The sequence below is a fragment of the Oenanthe melanoleuca genome, chromosome 5, assembly GCF_029582105.1.
Source record: "Oenanthe melanoleuca isolate GR-GAL-2019-014 chromosome 5, OMel1.0, whole genome shotgun sequence".
In the NCBI taxonomy this organism is placed as follows: Eukaryota; Metazoa; Chordata; class Aves; order Passeriformes; family Muscicapidae; genus Oenanthe; species Oenanthe melanoleuca.
In genome coordinates, this window is record NC_079339.1 from 43,063,976 (window position 1) to 43,079,994 (window position 16,019).

At 34.7% G+C, this 16,019-nt stretch overlaps 1 long non-coding RNA gene across 1 annotated transcript; it reads left to right on the plus strand.

Annotated features, from left to right (window-relative positions):
• The first annotated feature begins 746 nt into the window (after positions 1–746).
• LOC130254430 (uncharacterized) lies at positions 747–13,056 on the plus strand. The gene is made up of 3 exons (XR_008840711.1): positions 747–830; positions 6,617–6,789; positions 12,436–13,056. It is a non-coding gene; the product is annotated as an uncharacterized LOC130254430 (long non-coding RNA).
• The last annotated feature ends 2,963 nt before the right edge of the window (positions 13,057–16,019 follow it).

Below are 16,019 nucleotides of genomic sequence, written 5' to 3' on the forward strand. Positions count from 1 at the left end.
CTGTCCCAGTATTTCTTGTAAAACTTCCTTAAGTACCCAAAAGCCACAATTAAGTCTCCCTGGGGCCTCCTCTTCTTCAGGCTGAACAACCTCAGCTTGCTCAGCTTTCCTCACAGGAGATGTGCTCCATCCCTAAAATTGTCTTCATGATCTTTCTGTGCTCACTCCAGCAAGTCAGCATCCTTCCTGTGCTGAGGACCCCAGAGCTGAATGTGGCTTGGGAATCTCATCAGAGCAGAGGGGCAGCATCCCCTCCCTTTCCTGCTGCCCACACTGCTTTGGATGCAGCCCAAGATACAGCTGGATTTTCTGGTGAGCTCACATTGCCAGCTCCTGCCCAGGATTTCATCTATCCCCAAGTTCTCAAGAATTCCTCGCAGATCAAACTTCATTCCAGTACAATCTCTAGTGCTACCTTTAGAATTGAGATCACAATTAGAGTAATCCTATGGGATGTCACAGGCCCTCAGCACTAACTAGAACAGAATCAGCAATGCATTCCAGGGAGTTTTGGGCTTTTGGGAGAAACTGAAATCATTAATGGCTTAAACATTGATAAAATCATTGAAGGACTTTTGCCCACTATAGCAAAAGTGTGACCTTCCCCCAAATATGCCTACTAACTAGAACTTGGACTGTGATGGGAACTTCAGATAAGATAAAGGAGAGTACTGCTGTCCAATCATCCCAGGTCTGGGAAGAAGAACCCACAAGCTACACAGGAATAGAGACTGGAATGCTGGTGGCTCAACCACTGGGGCAATGAGCTGCAAAGTAACCTCCCAGGTGCAGAGGGAGAGCTCCAGGCTACAAGCTGGGTGTTGAACAAGGTAAGGGGAGAGGGAAATCCTTCGAGGTGGCTTTGTCCTTACTCAGCTGAATTCAGCTGTGATAATTCACTCCTGGGAATTACCTGAGCACTCACATCTCAGCTGACGGGCCATCACGAGCCATAATGAACTCAACTGCTGAGTTTAATAGGCAGCTCTAATGACTGAGACCCTCAGAGACTTCAAAAGTATCCCCTGGCTCACAGCATAGCATCACCCAGTGTAAAACTCTCTGTCCCTGGGGTGTCCCTGGGAGCTCCCACCTGACCCTGAGAGAATATAAATAAAGGGTTTGTAGGGCTCCCCTCTCCTACCACCACAGAAACCACTGCTCCTTCCAAGAATCCAGATGCCTCTTCTGACCAACAGATGTCAAAATTGCAATAACCAAGTGTGAAATCTAGGAGTGGTGAGATCTTTCTACTCTTATCCTTCTTTCTTCTACTTACAAGTATTTTCAATATTATTTTTATATCGCTGTATTACTATAGATAATAAAAACTTGTTTTCCTTTGCAATCAATTTGTTCTAAAATAGACACATATATATTTACAAACACTGGTTATTTAGTGTAATTTCATTCTAATTCATACTTGTCTATTAACAAGAACCTCAATTACACTTGTCTTCTAAGGAAGGTCTTAAATTCTCCATAAGATTTTTCTGATTATTCTCTTCAGTTCTTATACTTCTCCTTATTGATGTTCTATTACTTAATATACAGAATTACAGAAAATAGTAGTGTTATATTATCCATACAGTAATAAAGATTTTGAGAGTATCTTCTAACTTTTTTACATGCTGTAGCTGCAATTTATAGTGTTGGGTATAGAGTAATTCTGGTTATTTGAATAGATTATCTTAAAATTATATTCAAGGTACCCTAACATAAAATCAACTGACATATTTTGATCACCTATAAGTGTTGTGACAAATTATGATGGAAAATATGTTCTTAATAAAAAAGGTAGTAGATGCTAGTTCACTCAAAAGGTCTGTTGAACATGTTAATGTGGATGCAGCAAAGATACCTTCTAATGACTTAGATAAAGAAATGGAGACATAAATGGATGTGGTATATGGTGCTAGACAGAATAAACATCACAATACAGAGTAGAGATATATCAGTAAGGATTTGTGGTATTTTAGGGGCTGATGTTTAGGGTGTACTAAACCTAAAGTGTTAAGAACTCTGCAGTCAGGGACATTTCTCTGAAAGTGCTTCCTTAAACATTGGCCCTTCCCTTCAGCCAAAATCTATGATTATTTTCTAGTATTGAGAGTAGGTCCTCAGGTACAGTAGCCTTTGTATAATCTATGCTTCATGTGGAAAATGGCATTTGGACATCACTTTAACAATTGTTGTCACTGGGCAAATCAAAGTTAGCAGCTGGAATGAGACAAAGACAGCAAGAATAGTGTCATGTGTTGTGGACCAGCATCACTCCAGCACCATCTGTGTTTGCCTGCTACCCATGAAGCTTGCAGCAGCTGCTGGTCCTACAGAGGCAATGAGTGTCTGTGCCTAATAGAGCATTGTATCTCAGAGTGCCTGGCCATTACTGTGTGCAGAGACCAGATTAATTGAAGAACTGAAAGAAAATTTGCTTTCCTCCGAAGGATGGTACCTCTTGCCCACCATGCATGCTGTCTGTAGCATTGCAGCAGAACACCACGTTGGTTCCTGGTTTCTTCTGGAACACATTCAGCCTAAAATTTGTATCTTTCAGTTGATTCTAATGCAGTCAGTTGGCAAATCTGGAATACCCAATATTATGGCAATACTGGGCTTTAAATCAGTTTTCCAAACTAAAACATTACTGAATCATAATAGTAGGAAGAAAATATAACTCAAGATATAGTCATCTATACTCAGTTAAGCTTTTTACTTTATATCTCAAGGACAGGAGAACAGAGCTGTTTGTTTTTCCTTATTTTGAACATCAAAAAATATCTTTGTGATATCTGTGGTGTAAAAAAATCTTATGCTTTTAGCCTGTTTTTTTCAAATGCTGTTCTTTCAATTTCTAGCTATTGATGTAAAATCTGCCAAATTAAAATAGCTCAAAGCATGTAAATAAACACAGAAATAATAACATATTTTCCTGAAGTCATGCCTTCCTGCCTGTTTGTCAAACTATCTGCTATTAAACAATACTGACAAACATTCTGATAAACTGTTCAGGTGCTGTATTAATAAAATATAGAGAATTGTTCTGCATCATTCATGGAGTTTCCATATGGTACGAGTAGATTTGTTTAGCTAGAATATCATATGCATGTTTACAAATCAAAACCACTACTTTTCAAACTTATCTCTATATATTTAGCACACAGTGTCAAACTGTCACACAGCTCTGGTAACAACTCTTCTTAGGCCTGACATTGGGTTCCAATAGTTTTCAATTTTATGGCACAATTTTTCCCCACTTGGCATTTCTGAATTTTATAATGATTTCCACATATGCTAAATCACTTAAAACTCAGTATAATAATATTTATTATTAAAGTGTTCTAGAATTTAGCACATTTTATCTCCATTTTCCAGTCTTCATTCCTAGCCAATCACAGTGGTTATCATTCCACTTATTTATTTCACTGCATCATAAGGCAGTATAAAGTTCATTTAAATTATCTTACATGCTGTGCACTGTAAGGAAAAGTGATGCATATGCTAGGTATAAAAGGCACAGTTGCAGAATTTCATTCAATTTTAGCTTTTAAGTGGTTAGCAAGGTTTCATTTGATACCAATAAAGTATCACCTTCCTAATGTAGACTTTTCAGAAGAGAGCATAATTCCTCAGAAATGCTCCAGAAAATCATTTGCATTTGCTATGTAAAAATGAAGACCATGAGTGAGTTACTTATCTAATAAAAATAAAGATTTGTTCCAGCTTTTAAGTAGATGCACATGGTACATAAGTGCTTTCCTCCTTGGCCATTACCCAGGGAATACCAGGGCTGGTAAAATACACAGTGCATTTATTATTAGCTGCCAGAATAAAATGCTCAAAGACTGCCTACAGGTATTGCTGTAGGTGCACTGTTGCCAACATTTCTCCAGACTAGGTGATTCACTGTGAGGTCCAAAGCACCTTTGTGGCCACCCTGGTCATTTTACCATCCTCTTAAATACTCACTGAATTCAACATTTAATTTACAAATTCAAAATTTCTCCACATAATTTCAGCCAGAATTAAAGCTGGACTCCTTCTTCTCTTTGTTTTTAAAATGAACATATACTTGGGCCTGCAAGTGTCAATAATGCTTATTCCTTTAGGAGAAGTATCTTTATATGTATATATGCATGATTAACTGAATAGGGAGTGTGCCTCTGTTTTCTGTCAAATGGCTCACTGATATAACAAAGTCATACAAGTAACTGGGTATAAGAATGTACATTTCAGAGCTAAAAGTCTGAGTTTTGCCCTCATTTTATCAGAAATATGTATTCTATCATGATTAATAATTATTATAGCAGCCTATGAGAGACACAATTATTCAACATGCCAATTGAAAAGTGTAATTCCTCCAGACCCATTTTACAAATTAATCTCTATACACTTCTGCATAAATGTTTACAGGAACCAAAGAAATCTGGCATGTAAAATGCAAGCACTGAAAAGCTTTAGAAGGTCTATCCCACAAACTGTTACACTTTCTCTGAATAATAGAGATAAAAGAATAGCAGGGATGTGTGCCTGTTTTTGCCCTACAGTCAAATCATAGGGTGAGACATTGTTCCCAGTGAAATCTATATCTTACTTTTTTAAAGTACTGTAAAAAAAACCAAACCAAACCAAAACAACAACAACAACAACAAAAAAAAAAAAAAAAAAAAAAAAAAAAAAAAAAAAAAAAAAAAGAAAAAAAACACACATAAAAATACAGATTATTATGGAGGAAATTGTATTATTTTGCTCCCAAAATTGGGGCAGGCTTATATAAAAGTTCAGAATAAGTGATCATAATAATCCCCTTCTGACCTTAGAATAAATTAATCTGCAGGCAGGAAGAAGACTTTTTAACATGTAAAAAATGTGAGTAGAAAAATAATTGAGAAATAAACTTTGGGTCCTGAAATTTTAGTAGCACATAAGAATTCCACTCAGGGTCAATTTAATGAACATATCTTGCTTGTACTCAAGTTTTATCAGTTGACAGTGTATCTCTCTAATTGTCCTTTTTTCCTTTTCCTGTTTTATCTCTAATTTATGCTGAGAGTAGACCTTTTGTCCTCATTCAAATAAAAACCACACTCATACCAAAAGTCTTGTAGGAAAGCCTATATTTATGAACTACCTTACTCAATTTCAAGATGAAAGATTCTTACATTATCTTTAGATAAACATTCCAGTACAATTTTTGAGTTGGAGCAAGTCTGTATGGCTCCATTAATTTCAGTGAAGTAATGTCTCTCTAAGTCTACCAAGGATCTGGACTGCAGGTTTCTGTAAATTTGAATGGTATTCCTCCTCAGGTCTTTGAACTTTATCTCAGACTACATAATTGTATAAACTTTATAAGTAACTCTTCTAAAAAAAAAGAAGAATATTTTACTGAGGTTTACAAAAATGATGACATATCTTCAAGAACATGTAATTTAAAATAACTGATATAAAACATGTTTTAAATTATAGCAATGCTTTTTACAATGCTAAAACACACAGTACTCAGATCATGCTCTGAACAAACTTCAAACAGACTCGTGGCTTTTAGAAAATAAATTAAAGAGGGAAGCTACCTAATTCACAGGGGGTATTCCAACATGCAAGACCAAGAAATTTTGAGTCTAAAGATATGGGGAGTAACTTCCATAGTTACATCAGGTTGTCATTTTCATCACAAAGCATCATTGCAGTCAACATCAGCATTTGCTCAAATCCCACCTTCGGTATATTAGCATATTTTTATTTCCACAAATAAAGGATTTGTACATTTTTTTTAATCCTACATGTGAATCTGCACATTTCTGGAAGTCCTGTGATTCTGCAGTACAAAAAGGAGGCTTTTCCTCCTAAGTTCCCTATGGTTGTAAGCATATTATCATACATCCTAGCCCTTACTAATGAAGTGCCCCAAATATTTTTTCCATTGTCAGTTTGTCATTTCCTACCTTGATCCAGTGTAAAAATACCAAAATTCTCATAAAACCCCAAACACCAGCCTCCAACAAATCCCTGCCTACCAAACAGTTTTAAATGTCAGGGAAAAATACTGTTTATAAGTTTTAAACATTTGTTTAGGGATTTTTGCCTAGGTGTGCCAGTTAGAAACATTATAACCTTTTTTTTTTTTTTTCCAGGAGAGGGAATATTGGAAGCAGTGGTGCCACATTTTTTACAGTCCAAGATGCTAGGTGTGTGCAGGGGGTGTGTGATTAGCAGGAGCTTAGAGCTGTGATCCACATGAGGAAGCAGCACTCACATCAAGAGCACACACAGACCTCAGGCAGTTTACGGTCTGTAGTTAGCAATGACATGGGAAACCTTTCTGAAAGTAATGTCAAACACACTGCACCGGTATTGATTAACCTAATTTTTCTGTGCTTTTCCCTCTTGCCTGGTGATAAACTGCACTATTAGGAGCTGGCACTATTAGAAGCTGACACAAAGCCTGAAACTGCACTTAGGGTAATGAATGACTTTTCACACACAAAAGGGGCAAACTAAAGTAGCATTTAGCCTGAATTAGAGAGGAGTACAGGAAATTGTCAGGTAATGTGTTTCTCCTAAACTGCTGCTCCTCTCCTAAAGAATGATCCCTTTTCCCCTCTTTTCCCAGTTCTTTTGACTTGTGTTTCAAAAACAGAAATTCTACCAGAATCACCAAAACAGTGAGTTTTAACAGTGTTCACATGGTTCAGGATCAATTACCAGATCACAACTGCTGTCAGCTGCTGCCAAGGAATGTCCAACACAAGTTATTCCCCTCTGCTTCTTCCCCTCTGTCATCAGGTAAGATTAAAAAAAAATAAATAGCATATCAATACATGCTTAACATAACAAATGCAAGCACTTTGTAAAATATAACCAGTGTGTGAAGAGAAATTAGAGAGTTCCAGAGGGAAATTGTACTAGTCTCTATCAGGACAAGGTTATCCTGCTCTGAGAACTGCAACCTATTAAAGAATTCTTTCTCCTTGCCTTTTCTTCCCTTATTTCAATGACAAAGCACATTTCCAGGTTACTAATCCTCAAAGGTTAATGAGAATTCTCAGAAATGATAGATTGTGTGACCTGGAGTATGATGAGGTGAATACTACTGACTGATTTATTATTTAATGATACTTAGGATGCTGGTACACTAGTTCAGTTGAAGAGACACTAGAGAAAAACAGGATCAGAAAAGACAGCAGAAGCTAATCATAAATAATTGATTATTTATGCAATGCCTAGATTGGACATTGTAAAAAAAGTTAAAAGTTAATTAATTCAGTATTTCTAAGTATAATATTTTATAAATTTCAAAATTATTACATTTTTCAGTTAATGTGTGAACTTGTCAATTGCAGAGGATTTTTCATTTTATGTTTTTAATAAAGTATGGACTATATTAAAGAATAATATCTGTTGAATGTTTTTAATCTCCAGTTGTTACTTAAATTTATTAAGTCCTTATAAGTTTCTTTTATAATCGGTCATCTAAATGATAATTTATATCTTTCCTTCACACCTCTTGAGTTTTAAATAATGGACATTCAATGAGCAATATGTTATAGAGAAGGATAGCAGAATTTTCTGGTTAACCTTGTCACATGAGCAGCAGAAAAAAATGTTGAAGGGTTTGTAGGACCACATGCAAACTTTGTTTAACCTCTCTAAATGTCTTTCACCAAATCCAAATAATTAAAAGACAAAAAAACTATATTTTGTCATTCAATTCCCAAAGTCCTGACAAAGTAAGCATGTTCCCTTCAGGAAATTTCCATTGTGTTTTTAACAAGTGAGTTTTATTTATGCCCCTAAGACTTCCTAAGAGACTTGACACTATGCAAAAGATGCTGAACCTCAAATAAAAGAAGTAATTTAATCAAAATGTATTTCATGTTTCCTGTAAATTGGTAGGCATGTTAGCAAGATTGCATTTATTTTTCTAGTGAACCTCAACTTTGATGGAATGTCCCCTAAATTAACTGTTAAGGAACAGAAATAAATAAATGGAACTCAATTTGAGACTAATTTTGGAATATTTTCTTCACACGCTTTCTGTCTGAACCAAACCACACCAGCATGTCTTTTTAGCATTCCTTTACATATTATTACAGTTTATTTGCTTGTCCTTTCTAAAACCAGTAGTTCTTAAAAAATAGTACTTTTAGTTTTTAGTACTTAAAGAATATCTCTGAATTCACTCCCATTTCTAAAAAATGCCTGCTGTTCATTGGCATTTATATTTCTAATATAAATTGACAATCAAATAAAAAAATAGTTTAAATCATTATGATAATTTTGAATAAGATATTTTTAATCTAATGTCTTCTACCTGAAGAGGATTGCTTAAGCCTCAAAGCTGAGCATTCATGCTCAGTGGAGCTGGAATTTACAGTCTCAAGGCTTATTTCAAATATATTTATTTCCAAATCAAACAAAACTATGAGAGAATATATATTTCTCAGCATTTCCTAATATAAGGTACTTATCTTACCTTTCTGTTTGTCTGTGTATATGCCAGTGGGAGTGTAATTTCAAATTCAAGTCTAAGCCAATGGTCTGTCTTTTGTATTGAGATTTAAACCAGGCTGTAAAAACTGTGTCTTTCAATAGCATTCAGAAAGAAAGCTCCAAGGTCTGGTCAGATGTGCAAATATTGAAAGTATTCCTTTTACAAAAGTACTTATTTCTAAAATAAATGTTAATTTAAGTAGGGAGTGAAGTTTCACTTCCAAAGGCTGCCATCATCATACAGTGAAATTATATTATTTTATTGACTATTCAGATTTATGGGAAGTGTTTTAAGTTATTTTCTAACACCTGACTCCAGAATTCTCCCTATGTGTTGGTTTAATAGTGAGACCTGTACACTGATGTTAAGGATTATGACTATGCCCATGAAGAGCATAAAATCTGTAACCCCTGGATGGATCAGACAGCTTCTCAATGTTAACCAGTCTCTGTTTCCAGATGCAGAAGAAAGATTCTCTATAACTAAGAAAGATTAAACATGCTCTCAGTGTCACTGAATTATAAAAGCAGGACTTTCTCCTATGAGATCTCTCAGCACTTAGTTATCCACAGCCCAACCTTAAGCATGAGAGATTTTCCTCATGCTTCATTCCATGTTCTGAGTTATAACAGTGAAATTATTCTAATCTACTAAAAATTGAAAGAATTGCTCTCGTGAGCATTATGATTAGAATTTTTCTGTTTTCAAAATGCATTATAAATAGAAAATTTCTGGATTACTCTGGCAATTAAAAATGTGAGGTACAGTTTCCTGTCATTGGGGACTTGGTCAATTTCATAAAAGAGAGAAGAAATTTAAAATTTAAGCCTCTTATAATGGTCATGTGTCTTAAATTGCATATGATTAGAAGACTAAAAATAGGAAAGGCAACATTTCCATTTCTTAACTATTGCATTCTTACTGCAGATCTACATTATTAATAATTTTAAAATTAGCATAATTTATAAATTTTGATGGTACTTCTTTTCCAGTAGAACACTGAAGTATCCTGTGAACTGAATTAAAAAAAAAAAAAAACCAACAAATGTTCTGAGTCATTAAGTAAAATGTTCTACTGTCAGTACAAAAGCAAGAGGAAAAAACATGCAATGAGAGAAACAGGAGTAATGGAAGAGGGGAAATTGGTTTAAATAGTTTAAAAAATGAGTTGCAATTACCCTGAAAATCACAGTGAACAAAATCTGAACATTTTTGCATTTTCAAGGTTTCTGTACTAACTTCATTCCTGTCAGCCTATGTTTTCAATTTTCACCTGCCATAAATTCTTTATTCTGGTCAAGACGTGAAATAAAATTATAAAAGATTGTGTTCTTATGCAGCACTTTGAATTCAGTGGCCTAAAAAGCATTTCAATAAGGTACCCACTAACATTATTCCTTCCTTAGGAAAAAGAGACTTTCAGCTCTAGAAAACATCCATATTTCCTGAGGATTCCATCTGACCATTATTTGGAAAGGGACATACAGGATGAAAAAAAGTTTTACAGTTTTCAGTGCCTGGGGAAACAATCTTTTGCTAACTCTGGGTTTTTATCAGTAACAGATTAGAAATTCTATTGAAGAAAATGTTGAAAATGTACTTTTAAAATATCACCTCACCAAATAAATTGCTTAGGCAATTTTTAATTTGTTGTGGGTTCAGAGATTTAAAAAAGAAGCTGTTTTAATTTTCTCTCAAATAAATCAACATTTTCAAGTGTGTCTTGCAGATACATTTATGGCAACTAATAATAGATAAACTTTCTGCTATACAACATGATAAAATGGAAGTAAATTTACATGGGTAAGTTTATCTCAATAGGGATTTATGTGCTTTTTCTCCTTTGATTTTTCTGTCACAACATTATGTTACCATAATCCTCTTTGGAGCAGAAGACATGAAATTACTGGTAAGGAATTTTCCTCTTCATTCTTATAACTAAAATTCAGAGTAAAGAACAGTTTCATGTAACTGGCCAGATCACAAAAATTTCATTACCACTTTCAGTAGTTTAAAAATCTTCATTTACTTTAAATGGAAATATAGCAGAGGGGTCAAATGATTTTGAAAATATGTAAAAATAGCAGATATGTTCATTACTATTGAGATATATATAAGACAAACCTTGTCACATGGTGTCTTAATTAGAAAAAAATTACCAAGATGATTTTGTGTGCTTTCAAAATCACAAAATAACATCTTTTCAAGGCAGATAACATTCTGTGAATACTTTATCTTTCTACTGTAAGAATAAAAACCTTAACACATACATACACACGCTGATATGATGAGAAAAAGGACCAGAATTCCTTGTAGAATTGTGTGGTGCAGGTGTGCAGTATAATTGGCAACTTTAAACCTAAAAACAGCTTCTAACTTCAGCAGCATTAAATTACCTTTCAAAGTGTGATGCTTTGCCAACTACAAAACTTTATTAAGATAGCATGGTGGTTGCTTTATACTTAAGGAGCATTTCAAAATGTGTGAAAGGTTCAGTCCATGGCAGAGAAGTACTTTGAGTCTGTGCTCTTGAAAGACTTTGTCTTTGCATTTACATAGTATTAACACATCTGTGGCATCACATCAATTTATTTCAGGTGTTAAGAACCTGGGCACAATAACAGCTTTAAATCAACAGGCTAATCTGATCATTCAGATTTGAATCTGATGTTTTTCCTTACATGTACTCTGACAGCTCAGGACCTTTGTCATTTAAATAAATTTCTGTAGTTTTCAATGATTTATAAACTTTTTCAAACTGTTTCCCTTTTGTCCCTGGAAGCAACATTTGCCATTAGAATCCATGTATTCCTTTAGCTATGGATGCTGCAGATAACTGTGCATGTGTGTCTGTGTAATTCTGCCCCAGCTGCTCCTCACCTCCATCCACCTTGACAACCTTGTTTATAGGTGTCAGACAAAGATACAGAAACTGACAGCTTTTGGAAAAAAGAATACAAGTTTTTCACCAGTGAAACAAGGGTTGACCAACAATGATAAAAACATAGAAGACCAAAATTTGCTTATTTCTGTACAAATATTAATCAAAAGCATTTCTTAATTTTTCTTTGTGGAGGTCTAGCAGTAATAATTAAAACAATTCCAGATCCTTTATCCTTATAGATATATGAACTTCATATTTTTCAGATAGTTTTTTTATTAAGGTATTTCTAACCAGTTCAAACCTTTGTCCACCTTTGTCTGCTTTAAGTAGAGCACAACATTATTTTCTAAGGTTGTTCCCTTGTAGCACACTCAAATTAGATTCCTGAAACTACAGTAATTTTTGCCTCTGTGAGAGTATCTCCTGACTGTCAAAAAGAAATTTTCATAAGTTTACAGATTTGAAATAGATCTTCTTGAAATCCTCTGGGAACTCTTAATACTCCAGTAACCCAGGCACTGCAGCTGCAGTCTTGGAATTCTTTCTTGGACTTGAAGCCATCAGTATCATCATTAACCCCTTTTAGGAAGAACAGTAAAATGATCAACATTCAGTCAAATATCACTAACAGCACCAGTCTCCTAATTTGACATACAAACAGTAAAAAAATAAAAAAATTCTATCCCCTCTGCAGGTATCAATTTGTTATCATAGAATTGATAGGCTCTCCATGAGAGACTTATCATTCAGACCAGTTTTGTTCTTGAAACTAAATGTTGTTGGAGTCTGTTTATCAAAATAAGCACATGTGCATGAAACTTCCTCAATATCTTTATTGCAGTGTATTTCTCAGTGCCATTAAACCCAGGAGAACAGGTCTTTGCACTTTTTCATGAGCTGAAGTCCTTTCTTTCTTCCATAAAAAATTAAAATAACTAATACTTTATTGAAATTTTGCAATAATTAAATTGGAAAGAGGAAGAATGCAACTTCTGCATTCTAACTTCTAACCCAGTTAGTGACTTGTGTATACTGTCATGTTTGTTATCTGCAGCTTATCTACTAGGTGGCTAAGACATCACATATTCACTGGAAGTCAAAAAAAAAAAAGTTTATTGTCAGCAGGCCAGAGTTAAACAATTGTATTACCATTGACTTGGAAAGTGGGGAGAGAGGGCAAGAGACACCTTAAAAAACTTACTGCTGGAAAATCATCAGAGAAATAAACCTGAGATGTCTGAGATTTATTTCAAGTACGAACATCAAAAATTCTCCTATGCAACAAATTCAATTCTCTTGTTAAGAAACCACAGGAAATTCAACCATGCACAGCACCTAAACAACAAAAATGCTCTTTGTGGATGAAAAACAGAAGATCCTGCACAGATCCCTTGCTGTAAATTACTGATGTTCCTGCTGGGTTTGGAACATAGAAGATTTACCTGCTGATATGGTCAAGGAGCTTCTTAACCTCTGTGACACTCAGAAAATTGTATGGGGAATGCAATGTGTTCCTTCTGCCTCTTAATGCTGTTTTTAAGATTGCAAAGGCTGCAGTTGGAAAACCTATTCTTTCCTATTGATTTAAACACTCTCTATTGGTGTTTATGGCTTCCTGCTGGTTTGCAACCATGTTACATTCAAAGTATGAGAGCAAGAGAAATAAAAAGCCTCCTTTTGTACCATAGTTGTATTTTCAGGGTTTTTTTTTGTTGTTGTTGTTTTGTTTTGTTTTGTTTTGTTTTTTTTGTTTTTTCGGTTGTTTTTTTTTGGGTTTTTTTGTTTTTGTTTTTGTTTTTTGTTATTGTGAAAGATTGTTTATTATTTTTTTCATTTACTTATGTATGTCTCAGTTTACTTTTAAAAAATATTTTTGTGGGGGATGACCACTTGTGATCTCAGTTAATAGACCTGGCACCTCTGGTATTGTTCCTTCCTTGCACATTCCAGGCCTCTGCAATTATCCCATACTTGAACTTTCAGGGAGTCTCTGTTACAATCCTCTGTTTTTCCTCAACAGCCTTCAAGCTGTGGTTTCCTGATAGCATAACCAATGTTTTACTAGCACACCTCATCACAAATATTTTCTGTTCAAGGGTCACTGAATCATTCACTTTACAGAAAGAATGAACCCTTCAAAGATGTGTACCCACAGACATAGTTAGATGTTCCAGTAACTTCTTGCAATAAATATTTACTAGTTACAAATGTATGTACATTATTGAAATTATTTGCACAATTAATAAAGTCATGGTAAATAACCTTTTTTACCTCAGGAATGAACAGGATCAATTTCTCTCTTTGAAGGAAATGCAGCTTTCTCCACTCTTACACGTGCTATGCACCTGGACTCACACAAAATGACAGCACACAGCATTAGCTCCACCATCTATATTTTATGTCCTAGCAGCTTTTTCCTATCACACCTCTTCTCAGGTTGCTACCTCTTTAGCATCCATTCAGCTGCTGCCAACTCACAAATTTATGAAGTTTTTATAACTATAGAAGTTCTGCACGTTTACAAAAGGATTCTATCTGTGAATGCTTGTTTAAATTTTTAATGAATTTTTATTAAAAAATGAAACTGATGTGCTGACTCCTTTTAGGGTTCATTGTCTCCACGTTGTTGTTATTTCTAAATCCAAGAATCTTAAGCAGAAACATGCAGACATACCTAGTTATTCCCAATATTTACTTAACCATAATTATGGCTGAGTGGAACATCAAACACTGTCTAAAATTTCAGATCTCATGAAATCCAAGCAAATGGGGCATGTCAAAACTATTTCAGACAGTTATATGCAAAATTCACTTCAGAAAAATTTTAAGCTTAAAAAGATGTAAAAAAAGGTACTTGTAGCAACTAAAACATGCATGCTTTGTGAAATTATTTATTCTCAGTTAGTAGCTCAGCTATAAATTCTCCTTACTTTTCCAGAATTAGGTACATTAGGGCAGTAGGCTTTTTGGGAGGCCATGTAGAAGGCAGAGCTACACAAACCTCAGCCTGCTGTGGCCAGTTCAGCATGTGTATGCTAATAATTCTTACTCCTCTGCCTGTGTATTTGGTATTCTAGTATGTTGGAGTGAATAAAAGAAAGAAGTACAGAAGATATTATTAGCAAAAGAAGAATGAAGGACTTTAAACCATGTTTTGAGCAACCAGCTGTACTGAGAGAGACAAATGACATTGCATTTGAGAGGCAGCCTGTAACATGACATGATATGATTACAGAGGCTGTCAGATGGTTATTTATAGATTGATTAGGCAGGAACATATAATTAGATACAAATTAATGCAATGGGCTGGGATATGTGCACCATATCACCAGAGCAGTACAACAATGGCACTTTTCACAGAGTGGAAAAAAAGATTTAATGGATTTCAGGACTCCTGAATCTTCATGGCACTATTTATAACTGTTTATCTCCTGATTTTTACTTTAGTGTCTAGCTGAATTATTTAGAGCAATTCTTGTGATAGAGACATATGTAAGCTTTGATTTTTAGTCAAAGCATAAACTTCTCTTATTGAAAAATGTGCATCCTAAAAAGCATTTCAGATAGATAGCATAATCCACAATATACTCCTTTTCTCTTTTCAGTAGAGTCCATGAATATAACATTCCCTGACTTTCAGACTCATTTTCTGACAGTATGTACTGGAAGGTATCCTTAGAGCTTCACTCTAATTCAAATACTTCAAAAAGTTATGAATATTTGGGGGTTTTTTAAACTCTAATATCATGTTTTATAAATGCTCAGAGTCAAGACAGAAAAATAAAAATGAAAGTACACCATAGAGTGCAACTAGTTGCATTTTAGCCAGGGGATCTGGTCCTGCATCACCTACCTTATCTCTCTCTTTGTACTTTTAGAAATCTCAGAGAACTTACAGAATTCTCTTTTATTTTTCATAAATAATACAGTTTACTGAAGGAAAGCATTTTAATAACCCCCAAAATACTGATCTCCACTATTCAATATTCTGAAAGTTTAACATAAAACTACTGGAGAATTTTTCTTGTGAACCCAGCTTCTGATTAGTGACCTTGCAGAGATCTCACTTAGGTTAGAATAACTTCCTTGTCATGTTTATGCCAGAGATGATAATAATCTTGCTGTTGAGAAAATTACTTCTGTTATATGACTTGAAAAAATAAAGACACAGATGTATGCACTCATTAGATCAGTGACCCCAATAATTTCCTGAAACTTATTGCAATAAGTCTCATAAAATTTGCAAATCAAAAGATTCTTCTTAGACATTCCCCCAACAAAGTGAGACAAACTTACAGAATCTCTGGGGCCAGAGAGAAAATATTTTGTTGCTTTTGGTAATATTATTAATTTAATTATTTTACATAAAGAAAAGAAAATTTTGTGCTTGACTATAAACACGTCCTAGAAGCTTTAGATGTTTATCTGTTCAAATAGGCAGCCAGAGTTCCTTGACATGGACATTTTCAGAAGGTTTCTGAACCAGCTGGTAGCTGAGCCTAGCTTGTAGCAGAGAGCAAGAAAACTGCAGAGAATCACAGAATCATTACATTTGCAAAAGACAAAGACAGACAGATACTGAATGCAGAGGTTACCAAGATTAAATGCCAATTAGAGGCTCTTACTGGCTGCTAACAG